This window comes from Colius striatus, chromosome 9 (genome assembly GCF_028858725.1).
Source record: "Colius striatus isolate bColStr4 chromosome 9, bColStr4.1.hap1, whole genome shotgun sequence".
In the NCBI taxonomy this organism is placed as follows: Eukaryota; Metazoa; Chordata; class Aves; order Coliiformes; family Coliidae; genus Colius; species Colius striatus.
In genome coordinates this window covers 2,295,296-2,313,457 of record NC_084767.1, presented here as the reverse complement: position 1 = coordinate 2,313,457, position 18,162 = coordinate 2,295,296, and the positions used below count along the sequence as shown (strand labels likewise).

The 18,162-nt window shown below is 40.6% G+C and overlaps 1 protein-coding gene across 3 annotated transcripts in view; it reads left to right on the top strand.

The window, feature by feature from the left end:
- The window catches only part of EBF1 (EBF transcription factor 1), a 276,429-nt gene that overhangs the window by 109,805 nt on the left and 148,462 nt on the right, over positions 1 to 18,162 (top strand). The gene's annotated exons all lie outside the window — the stretch shown is intronic.

Genomic DNA, 18,162 nt, shown 5'->3' with positions numbered 1-18,162 from the left:
GAGAATCTTTCTTAGCAGCTCCAGTACTGCTTAAGAGTTCATATATTGATGTTTTCATTGCCATGAAACTGCTACTTTTATGGCTATGTTTAATTTTTTTAATTGTAAAAGTAGCCTATCACCAGGAAATAAATGAATTCCTAGGAGTCTGCAGCTTATCTGGTACTTTATCTTTTTTTCCCTTGAATATCATTGAAAATTTTAGCCACTTATCTGCCTCTAATTTGCCAATATTTCTAGTCTAATCTTGCTGTCTGGAGGAGAACAACCATCAGTGCTGTTTGATCATCACATGCCACCTTTGTACATCTGGCTCCAACTCACTGATCATTTTGTATCCATATCACATCTTTCATTTGCTGTTCACCAGCAGTATGGTGATCTTACAGCATCTCAGAAGTTTCTCTGGAAGTCATCACATTGACAGTCATTCTGGGTAAGGTCATCTGGATGTACACAAGCCCTTCAGGAATATCATGATCCTTAACTTTACTGGCTGCTATCAAGTGCTGTCATAGAAAGCTTCTTGTTACTAGGTATCATGGTCTGGGGTTGTGCTTCCCTTAGTATTTACTTTTCCACATCCAACCCACTGTCGTCATTTGGAGTTGCTAATGCAAATCAGGTACTTTTCAGGAGGGTACAGGGATGGACTGTCACAGAATGAGCACTGACAATTTGTAGTAAGCCCCTTCCCATGGTTGTTACCGTCTCTCTTATTAGAGTGCATGATGTAAGCTCACATTCAAGACTGTTACGTGTCAAATACAAGCTAAGGAAAGAACAGAACCAGAATTGGCCTTGTCTGATCTTTGCCACAGAGGTGGCTCCACTCCCGTGGGCACAGTGATATGCTAGAAGTCAGCTACAAATGACTAAACTGCCTCTTTGAAGATGTGGTTTGGACACCCCAGTGACGCTGCTTCCAGAGGTGCTTTCCTCCCTGCAGTGACTAAACAGAACATCATTTTTCTCAAAGAATCTGCTTATAATCACATGGGGAAAAAAAAAAACCCAGTGGGGCATTTTCTTGGTCTACATCTCATGTTTGCATTCAGGCTGAAATCCTGCCTCCTCCATGACCCACGGTTAGTCTGCGTGTGGGCGAAGAGCTGACTGTGGTGAATGTACCTCTGCGTTGTGAGGGCTGTACAGCAATGCTGCTCTCCTTTCTCAGCAGGGTGGAGGGGGCAGGCAGAGGTGCTGTGGGAGAGTAGCCAGGCCCTGGCTAGAGGGTACTTAGACCTTCAGAGGCAAAGAAGCTCTCTTGAGTGTTTGTGGACATCAATTGCACCTTTGCTCCATCAGGTTTTCTGCCGTGTGGAAGAGGGATCCCTTCTCCAGACTTTACCTGAGAGTTTAAATTAAGCACATGACTTTAATGCAATAGGCAAATTTATATCACAAGATTTAAAAACACTTTAGTGACTTAGCGATGCCCTTGAAAAACATGTCTGTGATACTATACTGTTGGTATTATCAGCAGCATCCTGGCATGGAGGAGCTGAGCACCCATTATCAGCAAGGGCAAAGTTTGGACTGGTTAGAGCAGGCACCAAAGGATTTGCCTGAAATATTTCATCTTGTCTTTGATTCAGGAGTCTGGAGCTGTTTCCTTTGCAAAGGTGCTTTACCTTGAAGCCTGAGCTCATGTTCAGGGAGGCCACCTCTTCAAAGTTCTGCTTTGCCAGGTTACCTTCTTTTACACAGCTTCCTTGGCCCTCAGTATCTTTTAAGTAACATTGTGATGAGTAGCCCTTCCTTACTAGTTATAGTCTAGTAAAATCAACAGTGTCGCTGCTAATAAGCAGGGCTGGTGGAAAAAACGGGACTGTTACGGGAAGAGAAGGTGGGTAAATCCTCTAGCTCTCAAGAAAAATGTATTGGAGCTCAGATATCAAGGTGCTTGGCCCCACGAGAATCACTCCAATCTGCAGTGGTCAGATAACGGGTGGGATGGGATCTCCTCTCTCACTTGGAAGGCTGATGCCTGGATGAGCTCCTTAAGTAGACCATAGGTCAAGCTCCCAGCTTTGATTACAGACTAGGAGAAGGCATTTTATGATGCTGGTAGAAACTTCCTGGAGATGCAAACTGTTAGTTTCTACTCATAGCTCCTTCCCAGCATTTTGTACTGGATGGGATAAAGTTTTGTGTCATCTTTTGTATTTCAAGAGAAGCTGGATTTTTGGATGAGAAGGTTGCTGTGATTTCAGACAAAACATAGATCTCAAAGCGGCTAATCTGCAGAAAGAAACTAATGCCTGCTTGAAAACTGTACAATTTAGGCAACCCAACCTATTGACCTTCTAACTTTGGACTGCCAACACTGCTTGCTCAGTACATCTGTTTTCCTATGTTTTTGCCTGTAATTATGTTGTCCTCTGCAGTTACGATAGTGGTTTATCCTGCTTTAGAAATGTTATGTTTTGAGGTTAACTTTCCCAGGGGATATGTTCCTTTCTTTCTTTTTTTCCCTTTCTTCTTTTTTGTCAAAGCAAACAAAACACAAGATCCCAGTTGCTAAACAGAAGCCAGGAAGAAACCTATTAGAAAGAGTTAAAACACCTTGCGCTGGGGGGGACGCGTCTGTCAGTGGGAAATACTGTATAATGTGGTTACTTGAAAATGGCAAATAGTCCTGCATCTTATTGAATGAAAAAGGACAAATGTCACAGAGCCTGATGGAAAAATAAAGATAAGGTTAGGGGTCACGTGACCCAGACGTGTCCCCTGCTGTCCACATGAAGGGCGGCTCTCCCCGCATCTTGTTGTGATTCCTGCTTTTCGCTCTGTGTGGACAAAATGGTGATTTATGGCTCCTGCCGTGGGGGTGAATGGGTGGGTGAGTTTGCAGGCAATTTCTAATTCCCTGCTCCTGACTATAAAGCAAAAATTGTTTTTATGTCGTACAAACAAGCTGTGATGGTTGGATGGTGCCACTGTAAATATTATTTGTAAAAATCACTTTGGGAACTGTTTATTCCTCATTAAAGGTCCAGTCCTGCCCTGTTGAAATCAATAGGAGTTTTGCCATTGACTTCAAGGAGGAAGGACGAGTCTCTTTTATCTCCAGTATATTATGATGTGTCACATTGCAGTGTTAGCAAATGCAAGGGGTAATAACTGGGGGCAGTGAGTTGCTTTGCACCGTAAGACACGAATCCTATTCCCGGGATGAAGCATCTCTCTGTGATATCATGTCAAAGGTTGTCCAGAGGCTGCCCATGGACCAAAAGATGCAAATGGCCCTGGCTATCTCTGTCACCCTGCAGCGAAGGGCCAAAGGATCAGGTGAATTTGCTGGCTTTATGCTGGTTAAGTTTGAGAGCATTCTCCCTCCAGCCAGATGGAAAGCAATACAATATGGGCCAGGTGTTTTAAATGGGATCTGACTGGAGACCAAAGCTTTAAATGGCAGCTCTAAATTTGAACTGTAAGTAAAGATTTCCAGTATTAAGCCTGCATATGTCATGTTGTATTTCACTTAGCAATTGAGCAGTGTCCAAATGCTATTTATTGGAAACACTGGACTTTTGCCACTGAAAAAAATACTCGTGGTGCTTTGGCTTTCTGAATAATTTGAAGTTTGTTTGGTTTTGCCTCATCTGACTTGAAAAAGAAAGGAAAAAAAAAGGAAACAAAGTGAATTTAAAGAAATTAATTTGATTTAAACTGAAACAAATTATTGCCTCCACTCTTAAGTGGAGAGAAGAAAAGGGAGACTTTTCCCATAGAGATCATTTCTCTAGCTTTTTTTAGTTTCACTTTGTTCTAAATAAGGAAAACGTCAACATCTTAGAACCATAGTAGTTTTAAAAAACCATATTCACTGAAAATGTGAGCTATATTTTAACTGGCCCTACTATTAACTTATAACTACTTCCTTATTTATTCACATGCAAGAGCAGAAAAAAGTAACATTTTGAATGTCTTAATCATCTGAATGAGATCTTGGGGTTGAAGTGGGTTCCCAGGAAGAACTGTGGTCCATGTTATGTTGTGAGTAAAGATGAATGTTCACATCTTTAACCTACTGCAAGGCTTTGGGACAGATGAAGCTCATTTAAGTCTGCTCACTAATCCATTACTATATGGAGTTTGCTACTTATGAGTCATCTGCTGTTTTGAACATAGTTCTGCAAAATGAATTGAAGATTAGGGTTTTGTAGGGGTTTTGTGTTTGTTAATTCTCAAAAGAATTTGTCAAGGAACCAAACAATTTGAGGACTGATTGGACAAATCTTTACATTGATATAAAGGTTGTCTATTGAACGGTGCCTACTTCCACCAAAGGAAGACCTAGGACCCTTTGTGAATTTTATCTCCTCATGCCAAACTCTATAGACATGAGTGTCTCTGTTCACTAACTTTGCTTGTAGGATTAGTGTTTTTTGTATGAGAGCTTGTAGGAGCCATATCTTGCTCAAAAAATGTCTCTAAGGTTGTGTTTTTTCCCTGTGCACATGTGGGGCCAAACAGCGTGTTTCCACATGGCTGAATCCCCAGTGAGGAAAACAGTCACAGAGTCATAACTGCTCCTGGTTCAGACCTGAAAAAGTGTGTTTCTTCCATTTAAGTTAAGCTGGTCTAATAGATTACAACCTCTCCCTGCAAACTATGCCTTGCCTTACTATATCCTTAACCTATCATGATCACAGCCCTGTAACTACTCTTTGATTTGCATAATCATAGTATTAATTGTACCACTAGTTTACAGTTATTTTGCAAGCTGGAAATGATTCATTCAAACCGCTTGATTAGGACTTGCAAAATAGGCTGCACTCAGAGAATTTTTGGGATGCACTTGTGAATGGGTTGGCAGCCAGAAAAGCAGGGCTATGATCATCACGACCAAGTAGGTTACTCAAAGCTAGCTATTTCTGAACAAAAACCCCCTCACAACTACAGCTCATGCTACATTTCCTTTTTAAGGGATAGTTTTAGATGCAAATTCACTTACAGAGGTAGATGAGATGAAATGTGCACAGACACACCTGACTAACTCGCATTTTGTATCTCTAACACTCAAAAGTACAATGCTTATGGTAATGAATTTTATCTATTACAAGGGAAAACAATCACCTTTGATGACATTATAGAATAAACACATTTAACAGCATGCTGAATTGCTGAAGTATCATTTTCAACGACCTCATTAGTGTCACTTAATTAAAACTTCCTGCTCTTGACTTTGATGCTGGTGCAGGCAAAAACACAGAGGGAATTGAACAAACAACAAAAAGGGGAGGGGTATCTTCTAGTGATAAATAGCGGTAGTTGCTAATGAAACCAAATAATGTACCTTTTTCCTGCAACTCCAATAAAATAATATGAAACACACAGCAACTTTGCATCAAACAAATTAATCAGCCGTCAGCAGATTCGCCTGATAATAATCTCCTGCCCTTATTGATAATTTCAGGAAAAAAAGTGATTTTTTTTTTCTGTACACAATCATTAGGTTGGTGATAATTAAAGCTTCAGCTTCAGAAATGCCATAATAACCGTTAATTAGCAGGATGCTATTTTCAACATAATTTGCTAATTAGGGAGGGAGCTTATATAGTGTACGTTCCTAATTATGAAAGGGTCTTGCGCCGTAGACTCATGTGACTGGAGTGTAAATGACACCATTATGGGGGTCCTGGCAAATTTTCATTATTTACTTTAAAAGTACATGTTATTCAGAAATATTTAGCCAATTTAAGCGTGCAGTGTAACCGCTTTCCCTCAAAGTCCTTGTCTCTGCACTGGCACATTTTCACCCATCAAATGTGGGATGCCAAGTATTCTGTTGGATAAATTCCACTAATTTCAATAAAATTAAGCTGGCAGAAAATTTAGCTCAATATATTTCCTTCATGTGATTAGAGGACAGAGGCCAAATCTTGCATCGATTGCTGTGTTCAGATGTTCACATTTGAGGGCAGAAATTGTGTACCTGCTGCTTCAGGGGGATAATTTTCTGGTACCATCTCAGACCCAGGACACAAACAACACCCACCCTTCCCGCCCCATTTAACTAAGGTGCTGGAGTGTCAGGTATATGCCTTTCATTTCTTAAAAAAAGAAATACAACACAATCTATTTTCTATAATAGAACTTGATTAAATACAGTCTCTGAAGAGAGAGAGATGCTATAATATGAAAAAAGGTGCTCAGATATGTGGCTTTAAAATTAAGCATAGGTTTAGCTTCAGGATCTAGGCTCATAGATTTATTAGATACATCTGTAATCTGCACCTATGTTTGTAATATATATTTCCAGATCTGTATGCAAATACATACATATTTATACCTAAAAGCAGACACGTACATAAATGATGTACATATGTGCATTTTTACTCTATTTATATATAGAATTTTTTATGTTTACCTTTACACCAATATGAACACAAAATGCCACTGTCACCCACAGAGACATATTTTTTTGCTTCCTGAATGGTTAATAGTTGATTTCTTTGAGCTGTTTTACCTTGTTTCGAATAAAACTATATTTCTCTTTCCCTTTAAAAGAAATGAAAACTTAATTCAATAATAAATGAGCTCCAGCTCGGCATAAGAGTCACTTAACTTAAATCTTTTTGTAGAGGTTCCCACTTAAGCAGCTCGAAAGACAGTAAATCACGTTGGGGAATGGACATCCCAGCTTCATTGCCACGCTGTGGAGCGCTGAATTAATGGCCACCTCTTTAGAATGTATGGATGTGCCTCCCAGCTGCTGGGCCTGACAGTGTTATAGCTCAATTAATGGGATTTTGATGTAATTGCAGATAGGGAACATAGCACCTAAAAATTATATTTTGCCATAAGAATTATATGTTATCATCCAGATGTGGGGATGAATATGTTAAGTAACGGGTCTTCTATCTGTTTCTGTTTCCTGGTAACTTACTTAACAGAGAATTACATGGCTTAGTTGCTGCCAGTTGCAACTTCTCAAAGGTCTGCGTGGAAGGCAAAACATTGTTGTGGGTAGTATGGCAATTGATTTTGTTGTTTTATGAAGCCGTCCTCATGAGATGCTGGAGGAATGTCTCCTTGGCTTACAGCAAGCAGGCAGATAACAGAGGTGGCTTTGTCCTAGATGCAAGTGCTATTTAGTGGCTCTGCTGCCTTTACTTGTTGACCACAAGAAATTCAAAGGCTTCCCTTTGAATCAATAAAAAGGGAGGTAGGTGAGCGTTTCAGACTGTTTCTTAAAGCCTGCACGGCAAACAGATGGAAGATGCAGAAAGGGTTACTGCAATGAGGTTATATGGGACAAAGCGTTTTAGACTGTGAGCCTTCTGGGGCAGAGGTTATCTTTTCTGTGCCCAGACAGGAAGGTTACAGGAAGTTACAGGGATAAGTGATAGTTGATTCCTGGTTCGTCCTATTGCTCTGCAGATACAGAAAAGGTAAAGTGAATTCATACACGTGGAAATCTGTATTTTCACACTTACTCATGTATTTTATTTGAAAAAGCATACACAAACATGTTTATTTGTACTAAGGAGATAGAACAGAGCACATGCAGGCTAAACACAGCAACAAGTAAAAGCTGTACTTAAAATGCTAGATCGAACCAGCAGGCATTATAGTAGATTTACAAAAGTAAGTGATAATGAAATTCAGGCTTCTCCCTTCAGGTGAGTTCTGAGCTGATCAGTAATGCTCCTGCTGCTTGGTTATGAAGGCTGTTCAAGATGCACATCAGCCTCTCTGACCTCAGTAAAACAACTACAAAGGTTTCCTTATCCTTTTATTACAAAGTGAAATAACATGGACCCAGAAAGGTACGAAAAAATACTGGAAGCTGACTCATTTAATGTTTACCCCTTCTTAAGAGTCTCTCTGTTATTCGACTGGTTTATTTGCTGTAATTTCAGACAGTGTCATTAGCATTGTACTTCAGGGCAATCCAAGTACTTTGCTTGTCTATCAGCCACAGTTTGCTAGTCAGTGTGGGGATTTGCGGAGCACCTACCATTCATTGTCAGTAACTGTTGTGATTGTAAATCCCTGTGCTCTGATCATCCACTATGGTGTCTCAGTTCCTATAGGCTCCAGGACTTTGATTTCTTGTGATGTCTACAGCAAATATCTTGAAAAGACTGGCTTCTCATCCACTTCAGCAAAGACAAATCCCCTGATATACCCTTGAAACGCGATTTTCAAGGTACTTAACCACCTAGTACTTTCAGAAGGTTTCATTTTAGATAGGTTCTCTGTTTAATACAAGTAGAGCCTTATACAGTGTCAGATATTACACAGAGCTTTCATGGGAGATGGACCAAGGCTTCACTTTTCCCTGCTTCTTGGTACGCCTCTTTCACATACCACAGTGGGAGCAGAGGAAAAAAGGGATTTTTAGGGGAGGAAAAAAAAAAAGCACACAAGAGGAACATGATTGTGAAACCTCAACAGCTGGCAGGGAGTCAAACTGTAAATCCCAAAGCCTCATTTTGTATGTGTACTTTTAAGCTGACTGGATTGCAACTTGACTAGATCCTTTTACTACCTGAATAGGCCACAGTAAATTAACGTGGAGAAATCTTTTCTGCTAATATCCCCAACTCCTGGGCAGCTATTAATGGATGGTGCCCAGTTTCCAATGCTTTTATTAAGAGATTAACAATAAAGTGGCAATATTTCACCTCGTAGACATGCCATTACCTCACGTTGCCAGCCCTTGGCCTCATGCTGCGAGGTCCCCTGAGGCCTCAGGGGCTGAACGTGGGTGAAGGAAGCTATTGAGTGAGTAGGTGTGTGCACACGGGCTCACGTCTATAGCCTTTTCGCTTGGGCTGACAGCAGGAAGCCATCCCGGGCTGCCTGTCCCCGCAGGGACCGCAGCCGTGAGGGCCGCTCTCGCGGAGCCCCCGTGCCTGTGCAGGGAAGCAGTGCCCGCCGCTGGCCGCCAGGTGGCAGCGCAATGCGGCCTGGCGCTGCGGCTGCCCCATTGGCCACGGGGACCGGAACCTTCTGCCGGGCCCGGCTGAGGCGCCATGTCATGGGCTTTCGTGGGGGTTGTTGTGTTGTATCCCCCTCCTCCCCAAACGTTGTTTTTCTGCTGTTTAGTTCACTGAAAGCAAAAACACCCCCTACCCACAAGTGTGTGGGAATTTTGTGTTTTCACAGCCACCGGCCTTCTCCCAAGCCCCAGAGCCCCGTGCGGGAGGTGGCTGCGTCATGGCGGAGCGGTGGGATTAGTGTTTGCAGTGGAACCATGAAGGGAAAGAGGGGCACAGAAACGCTCAGTGAGCGTGTAAGGAAGATGTCTGGCAGAGACAAAAGTGAGGGTGGGCAGCGAGCACACCCCAGTGTGCTGCCATCAGTTTTGGATGGACGTACTCAAGGGTTAATCCATAGAGTTCATCAGTTGGGTGAGCACAGTTGATGCAGATAAGGAGTATCAGATGGAAACCGCAACAGTGGTGTGTTGCTATCGTTGGGTTTCAGGAGCTGGCCGAGTTGTTTAAAAATAATCTGGAGAGCTTGCACAGCTGCTGTAAAATATGTCAGGTTGTCCTGGGCTGTCATGGCAAATGGGGATGCGTAACCAGGTAGAAATACACCTGTCGAGGTGCTTTTGTCACCTGAGAGTTCCCAGCTGGCCAGATCCATAGTTCTTTGGGCATATTTTTGTTGTCCAAGTGCATGAAGTTATGTGTGATCTAACCTTAGTTAGAGCTGGTGTGAGCTCTTTCACTGTGACTTTTGCTTGCTATTGTACTCCAACAACACTAGAGAGATTTCAAATTATGCTAACGCTTTAGGTTAAAAAAAATGATACTAGTAGAGTTTATTTGTTTTAGCCGTGGTCATAAATCAAACTAGGGCTTACAACTTTTGGTTTGATAACCAGGTAGACCACGTTGTCCTCCTGTCTTCCCATTTTTTAAATCTAAAAGAAGTGGTATGAGAGTTTTTGTGACTTTGCTTAGTTTAGCTTGGTAAGGTAGCCCAAAGAGCAAAGCAGTGCAGGAGGATTAAATTTAAGTATCAGTCTGAGGATTAACTTGTGCTGTCATTGCTGTGACAACAGCAACAACAGGGAAAAAAAATCATTGTGTAATTGCCGTTCTTTCTACTGCAGACTTTAAAAAATTCCAGGCTTGCTCAAATCTGGTTGGATTTCCTTCAATCACTTCTTCGGAGTGAGAAAAAAACATGACATGTTATAACCCAAGGCTGTTTTGGGACAGTTGTAAGTCACTGAAAACATAGTTTTGCATCAGCACTGTTTAAGCCTAGATTACACACAGTGCTTCCAGTTGTATTGTGGGCTATGTCAGATGAAATCTTTAAACTGACAAAAGCCAGAAATGGCCATTTCAAAAGTTTTCATTTCTTAGTTATTAGCAATTTGCATAAGATGACAGGGAAAAAAAACCCCAACACCGATCATGAAAACAAAACTAGGTCATCTCCAGAGGCTTTGATACGTTTCATGATTTAGCTGCAGGTTGTCATTTTTTTCCCCTGCTACTTTCCCTAGGGACATGCAGCCAAACTTCACTTTTCTCAGCCTTCCACTCTGATTGGTGGCTTTACCTAGTGCAGTAGATGTATGTCAATCTTTTTAGAACTTTAGTAATTTTTATACCTTCTTCAACCCCTTATAGTTTCAAGAGCAATATTTTACCCTTTCATTAATGCACATTTGTCATTATTTGATAATGTTAGTTGTTATTATACTCCCAGTATAGTAATACTTAGAGGGCCAAAGCGTGGGCTGCATATAAGTTTCCATAGCACACTGAAGAGATGATCCATTTTCTGTAAAAGTGGGTTGAAGTGTTTTTTGACAGGGAACTGGATGAAAACTTGTTTTTTGGGGGAATTCCAGCAAAGAGTTGATTGTGACCTCTGATGCTCTGTAGTGTCAAGGACAGATGGGAGGATGGTATGAATCAATATATGTCAACCGCACAGATGGTACAGTCATGCCGTGTCCATATCCTGATCTCCTATCCCTTTGAAACAGAAATTAATAATCCCTTCATTATAGGCAATAGCTGCCAACCAGCTGAAAGATCAGACTGTGACTTAGGGTAGAATTCTCTTTGCAGCAAAGAAGCTTGACTGCATGTTGGTTTAAAAAATGGGCTTGGGGTTGGTATTGACCTATCTTTGGGCAGAGAAGGACCCTATATGTAGAAGCGGGCTGTTGTGAGGAAAGTAGGGAACAGAGCAGCAACCACAGAGCATCAGTGCAGGGGGAGATTTAGGGCAAAAAGAGCCCTGTGAGGTGTCTGAGCAGCACCACCTCTGCCCCTGGAGAGATTCTTGGGCCTGAGGAGAGTAGCTCTGGCATGTGCCAAGCTGCTGGAGACATTAGCTTGTTTTCAGTGTCCCATACAAGATGATAGCATCACATGGCTTTTAGAAAGAAAATCTGGGAAATCTGGGATATTTGGTCTGATGACCAGATCCTCGATGGAAGATGGTAGTGCTGCTCTTGCAGTTTTATCATGCTTTTCCAAAAGGGCCCACTCTTATAGACATGCAGTCACTTGAGAATTGCAGTTAATTACTGTTTATGCCTGTCTGTTTTTAAAACCTATAATCCTCACAGCTATGGAGAAAACCAACCAGCTAACCTTAAAAAGAAATAAAAATCCCCAACTCTTCAAGCTCAAAAGAGCAGAGGACAGCTAAGACAGCTCAGTTTCTAAAGTTTCATCCAGTCTTCTGACTTGAGTACGATCCAGCAGTGGTGTCAGTTGTGGGAGTACTAGATGACAGTACCTGTGAAGTGAAAGCCAAATGAATGGGCTCAGGTGGCTTCTTGCCCACTTGAGAAACTCTTGACATGTAAGTTTTCTACATGTCACTGTTCAGTGGGAGAGTACCAGTTTGTCCTTGTCTTTGCTTTTAGCAGCAAACAAGACCTGATATTAAAGGCCAGAGTTGGAAGGAGAATATGTAATAAAATCAGCTACTGCAGCCCACCAAAACGAGTATTGGCACGCCTGCACAGGCTTCACTGGTAATGATGAATTCAGTATTCACCACATGGACTAATTAATGCACTATAACATCTCCCAGTGCAATTTGCAAGTCACAGATTGCATTAGGTGATACAAATGACTCATTTGTGAACCTGAAGGATGACCTTTGGCAGGACTAACTTCTGACCTCAGAAATATTAAAGAAAGGTTATTTCACCTTGCCATTGTCTCCAAATGCCAAAATAGCCCAATTAAAAACCTTGACATGGAACCATAGGAGCAGATGCGAGTCCTAAAGGGCATTAATTATTTTCAGTGTCAGCTGGTTGTATAACTGAGGCCAAATGAGAGTTTGGAAAGCTATTAAGCCCCTGTCTTACATGGATTGGGTCTAAGGTTTGAATTGAAAATAGTGTGTGGTTTTCATTTGGGTAAGATACACTGTGCATAAGGGCAGGTTGTCCCAGTGAGAGATGTGAGCTACCTTTCTAAACAATAACTGTTAGGTGATCTTTAAAAATGGACCTCTTCAGTAATAATAATCCATCACAGCTTCAATATTTATGAAATAATCATTAGTCACCATGCTGCGAGGTCAAAATCCTGTGCATATGTTCAGCATTGTTTCCTTGTGTGCTGTTCTCACCCTCCCTCCCTGGCCACTGATCTTGTGTGTGTGCTTTTTTCCAAATGCGGTGACAGATGAAGATATTGCAGCAAAACTAAGTTCCCATATGGCTAATTTCTACATTTGTTTTAACAACACACAGATTTAAAACAAATGAAAACACAAAGACTTGAGTAATCTTGGCGTTCTTTCCAGTGCTCTGTAATTTCTTCCTCCAGGTGGGCTTTTATTGACACACACTGAAATGCCTTGATGTGTCTTAAAAAAGAAACTAGTCAGACCATAATTCACTCAAAAGACTTTCATTTGTTTGGGGCAACACTCACCCTATTTCAACCCTCCCTTCCCAACCTCAGCAGTCTGAAAATGATTCATTTTCTTAGATCAGAGCGTGAATAAATGTTTGTTATTTACATCCATATCCAGAAGGGTTTTTGCCACTAAAATCTGCTCTGGAGTTATTTTCTTTTTTAAAATGTTTTTTTTTTTACCTCATGCCATGGTTGTTTCAGCATTAGTTACCAAGAAGAGCAAATGATAGTGCTTCTTGGATGCAGTGATAATAGGAGTAAAATAAGAATAGATAGGTCCTATTTGATGAAATGGTTACTGATATCACCCAAGGGAAAAACTTCCAAACTTGAGTTATTTTCACAACCTTTTTTTTTTTTTCCTCACCTGCTGGGGGGTTGCTCTCTGTCATCATAATTCTGAAGCTTTACCAACAGAATATAATATTTATGATTCCAATTCACATGACAGAGAATTAAATGGAGACATTTTCCCGTCCAACACGTTGGTACGTTCTTCAGCTACGTGTCTGATGATGTTGCCAGTTGTTTAATGGATGATTCGGTCTTACTCAACTACAGAACCTATTAAGTGAAGCTCACCTATGTTGTGTGAATGAACACAATAAGAGATTGCATTTGAAACTTGTAGCTGTGCTTTAGCTGAAGTATTTCCTCATTAAGATGGGGCTTTATTGCTCTTAGGAAGTTATAAAGAATTTGCCTTCATTTTGTGTAGTAAAAGTTGCTCAGAATGGAAGATTTTTCCCAATTGTTTTGTGTGATTTTGTGTTAAGATAGTGTTATCCAGATTGTTGTGGTTCAGCTGTCACACGTCCAAATGGGTAATGCTGGTTGATCTCCTGCTTTTAGAACGGTAGATTTCTAGGGGAAGGGGAAGTATGGTCTTGTGGTCTAGTCATAGGACTTCTTAACTTCACTGTTTGCATTGTGTTAATAGTCTTGCTGCAGTCACATGGTGAATTAGAGGCATCTTACTGCCTCATTTACCCTGTTCCTAAATGGGAGTAGTAATGCTGCCTTAGAGTTCCTAAAATGGTTGCTAGATTCTTAAAGGACATCTCTTTTTAAAAACATTGGGGCAGATGTTTATGAAAGATGCAAGATGGTGTAAATGGTCATGATGGAGTAGTACATAGCTTCCACATCCGATTAAGGTGGAAAGTCAGTCACATAAATGTAACCTTTCTTATGTTTAAACGTTTGACTGATAATTTAGCATTTTCTTATGGAAGTCTGCTGCTGTCTTCCTGCTTGCAAAGGATGTTCTTTCACAGCCACAGTGAAAACAGCAAGAAAAACAGGAGAAATTTAAAAAGACAGTGAAGGGAAGGTAGAAACAGAGATACAAAAAAGAATATAGCTTTGTTGAAATAAGAGTTTGTTCCATGAACAGTGGAACTGATGAAACCAAACCCTGTTTTTCTACAGTTTTGTATTGTTTCCTGTGCTCCTTTATCACAATAACTCCATTCATCATGTCTACTTGTCACCGTAATGCTCTTTGATCACTGACATAACCTTTATAGCCCTCACTCCGGTATTATCACTACTTTCCTGTCAACCTAAGTTCTCCTGCAAACATCCAGTCCTCTTCTGCCTTCCTTTAGAACTTTCCCTTAGCTGTGCTCCTCACATCCTGTGCTCCCTTGCAGTTGAGCTGTGCAAGGATGGTGTTTGTCGTGTATCTGGTTGAGTTGTACTTGTATTTCATTCCATGGGAGAATTCCATGGGAGCTTCTTTTTTTCTGCTGAGGCTTGCCTTTCCATGAAAATAGAAAAGCTTGTGTTTTTTGAGGTCTGTGTAGAGAATGGACAAGGGGTTAAAACTATTAGGGGGAGGAACTCGTATGCAGACAATGTGATCTCACAGATCCTCGTTTCCTTAGGAAATGAGACTAAAAAAAAAAAAAAGGCTGATTGCCTCAGGGGAAGAAGCCAGGAAGCTGGCCCACTGGCCAATTATGGCATTGTTTTCTTTGTAATGTGGTTTATTTGCCGTATGGATGAGCACTGTACCAAGATCTGAGCACAAATGTGTTTGGATGTGGCTGATTCTTCTCACTGTCGTAGTAACTATCTTTTCTTGTTGAAACAGGCAAAAATGGTTAACGTAGGAATATAGGTCAGGGTTAGTAGAGAGAACTCATTTCTGGCTTTGCAAATTCTAATAATGTCTACCTATAACAACACCTGTGGTTTGCAGCATTTCAGTTTGAAAAAAGCCTTTTCCAGATGCGAGTACCTCCTGTGTTGACATGTTCTGCATTAGGCAAAATCTGAACATTATCAGAAAGTTTGATTAAAAAATGAAGTATTGTCCTTGAGCATGTGAACGCATACATTTGACTGCAACTTGTGGCCTTCCTGTAGGCAGTGCTGGTGGCTTGGTGATTGGAGTGTATAAATCTGAAATTTAGCAGAGATTTAGTCCCTAGGTCGCAGAAGTGTCTTTTCAGTGATTTGTTGCAAATCTGTTTTGAGTTCTCAGTGCTGTAATGGTTTAAAAACATACCTTGTTCATGCACACTGGCTTTTGTTATACAATAACAGGCTTTTACAAATGATCTCCCAGAATCCACTGGCGCTGTGCCTGTGCTCAGATGAAGGGTAGTCTCATTCAGCGTGCGATTTCACCATCTTTAACTTGCGTTGTTTGCAAAATATAAAGAGCCAGATTGCATTGGATTCCATTTATACTGTGTGGGTGTATCCAGGATGTGCTCTATCAGGATGTTTTGGAAAGAGGTCGTTCTCTGAAGTTGCATTCAGAATTGTTCCATTGGCTGCGTGAGGGCAATATGGAATAATTGCATACAATAAATGCCATGTGCAATATATAAAATATGGCGTTGTTCCATAAGAAAGGCCGGTGCTGTGGATGGAGTCAAACGTGTTTTTAGAAGAACGTTTTGTCAGGAGACAGACTGCTGGGAAAAGAAAAAAAGGTCTCCTGATTTCGCCATATCCATTTTGTGGCAGGATAGCATATCCAGCTGAACTTTTCATTCAAAAACTAAACTGATTTGGGAAACTTAATATCCTTAGACATTGCCACGGATTTGATATTTTTACTCGGGTTCACCCATATTACTCACATTTGGGCTCATTAGGCAGATTATCAGAATTGCAGCCTGTGTGGGCTGATGGGTGTACTGATTTAAAATGCCATTATGGGCAACTTTTGCATTGGATTACATCCTCTCTGACCCCTGGAGTTAATGGAATTAGAGAGGGAGTGGTGTATCAGCCCAGAGTTCTGGCCTACAGTCATCTTTCCCATTTGTGGCAGAATGGCATTGATGTCAGTGAACGTGTGGGTTGAGGGAAATGATGGTCTCAGAGTTGGGGTTTTTCTTGGGTGTGTAGTGGCTGAATTTTTTTTAGTACGACATTTCTTTTAAAGCTGAAACTGATACATTAACATTCTCCTGCTTTCAATTAGCAAAAGCACATTTAAAAATACTGCTGGCCAATTGAATGGTAGATGATGGGAAGAAAAGGATGGAAAACCAGGTGTAGCGAGTGCCATTTTTTTACCAGTGGAAATACAACATAAAATAGTGTCTGTGGTACATTATATAAACTGTGTTCCACCTGGCTTGCATTGTCCCTTTCTTACATTTATGGTGTGAACATTTTTTCCTTCTCTGGAAGCAGCTGGAAAGTGTAAATTTCAGGTTTAAGTAGGTGTGTGTTGTTGCCTGTGGATCTTTATTTTTCCCTTTCTCTTTTTTTCTGAGAGTAGGTAATGGCATGACTGTATTTTGGAGAAGGCTATCATGACCAACCTAGTACTTATCACCCCACTGCACTGTCCCTTTAAATAAAGCATGCAGAGTTCACTTTCTGAAGTTCATTAGCTTGTGTTATCAATAATTTAGGATAATATTCCAGTGGTGCCTAAGTGCCTGGACCACCTTATTTTCCCTGTCAGCTTTCTCATACCCTAGCAGTCCAGTGAACTTGATAAGTGTCCCATCATCCTGTTAATCAAATTACTTATGAACCAAAATTGACAGTTTTCATTAATTATAAAGGATTATTCTAATTGCAATTCAAATTTATTCATTTAGAACAGACGGCATTCAGTAATATTTCAGGAAATTTGCATATTAAATGGAGAGGGTCGTCCATTAAGTATGGTAATGTATGCATATTTCCTTATTTTTAACTTCTGGGCCATATGCACTGCTGCTACTTCAGCAGGTGAAAAACCAGAACGTGCTTAATTTGTTCAACAAACACAGGGGCCATTGCACATCTTTTGGCACTAACCACCATTGTCCTTCTTCCTTTTTATTCCTTGCTCTCCCACTCCCCAAATAATTTCTATCCTTTGAAGAAACTTTTGATAAGCCTGTTTTTAAAGAAAGAAAGAAATTTTATATCTATTTCCTTTTTTTTTTTTAATAGTAGGCACAGCTGGTTGAGGTTGATTGAAATGTTTTGCCATCGAAGCTGTGTTCATTAATTTCTTCAAGATGCTGAAGCAGGCATTAAGGATGCCTGCTGGAGTCCTTCCCAGTGTCATGTGGAACAGCGAGGGGGCTAATCGTCAGCCTTGTAACATCAACTGGTTACCCCCCTCGTGTGATATGAACCTTTCCCCTCCAGTGAAAAATGAACCTGTCTGAGACAAAAGCACAAACTATGCATGCAATGAGACAATGTCATTATTCAAACCTATATAAGACTGTGCTCCCAGATCATTAAGAATCATATCTTCATGATATTAATAAGCAACTACCTTAAATCTCTTGCTAAAGTTACATGCAGGTATATTTATATCTGTCCTTTTATTGATGGTAGTCGAGATTAGGAATATGAACGCCACTGTCTGGGATACTCACGCGATTGTCTTTCAAACTGTTAATCTGCTTCTGTACCTAATGTGAAAATTGTGGTTTTGTGCATCACATGATCCGGATAGCAATAGTTTAGTTAACTTACCTAGAAATTGTTCCCACCTCATCTTAATGGTTTTAGTAAAACATCTGTCAACTCGTCTTAAAAAACCAAACTCCAAACTTTTCTGGGAAACACCCTTTGCTCATTTAACTTGTTCTTAAGCAGGTTTATTTCATTTTCTAAAGTTAAATAAAAATCTTTGGTGTCCCTGTTTTAAAATATGTTTTTGTTGGAAGCATTTGCTTCAGGCTGTTTAGATATCAAGTAAAATCATTTTCTTTTAAACTGTCATATTGACTGAAAGTTACTCTAAATAGCAGTGTAGAAATTCCAAGTGTGTTTTCTGAGCAGAAAGTGAAACTCAAATGAA